Source organism: Austrofundulus limnaeus, unplaced genomic scaffold, assembly GCF_001266775.1.
Source record: "Austrofundulus limnaeus strain Quisiro unplaced genomic scaffold, Austrofundulus_limnaeus-1.0 Scaffold206, whole genome shotgun sequence".
Classification (NCBI taxonomy): Eukaryota; Metazoa; Chordata; class Actinopteri; order Cyprinodontiformes; family Rivulidae; genus Austrofundulus; species Austrofundulus limnaeus.
Genome location: NW_013952608.1, coordinates 895,697 through 896,495, shown reverse-complemented (window position 1 = coordinate 896,495; position 799 = coordinate 895,697).

Genomic DNA, 799 nt, shown 5'->3' with positions numbered 1-799 from the left:
GCAAGATTTGATACAAGGTCAAGGGAAAACACAAAGATAAACACAAGTGATATCTAAGAATAACTGTTGTTAGCAAATCTTTTTCTGACTATAATCATTTTATCTGCTGATGAACAGCACGTCATGAAAACCAGGTCATTAAAGGATGTCATGAATTACTGGCTTAAACCTAAAAGTATTAGTTCCAGGACAATTCCTTTTCTTAAAAAAACATCTACAAATAAYGCTGAAGAGGCCCAGTTTTAGTGCGAGCTTGTTCATGAACCCAGTTCACCCAATTACTTCAGTTTATTAGACCTGAAATCAGAGCTTTTTCCTCCTCCTGCCAAATAACAGCTTTTATTTTGGAGGTCTGAAACTCATACGTTTGGGTGCACATTCTGTTGGCCGGGATGGTCAACAATACCGCTGAGGTGAACAGGAAGTCTGCCACACCACATTTTAATAAATCCTACAGATAAGTTTAGGTTTCAACCTTTGTCAGTTTAATTTAAGGCATTAAGCATTTTTAAAGACTGACATTTGTTTTAGCATGTAGGCATGGATGTACCTGAAATTTTGACTTTAGCCACAAAAAAGTTATTTACATCATTTGATCTGCATCAAATTGTGCTTAATCAGTGTCCAGATTCAAAGTTGTGGAAATGCAGATCAAGGTTTGATTGTAAAAAAAAAAAAAAAACAATCTTCCAAACTGAGCGTCATTGCATCATTACATCCATTACAAACTGGACAGATTATACACACTTGAGGATCATCAACCAAAACTTAAACCTGTAATATATTTGAGAAACATCCA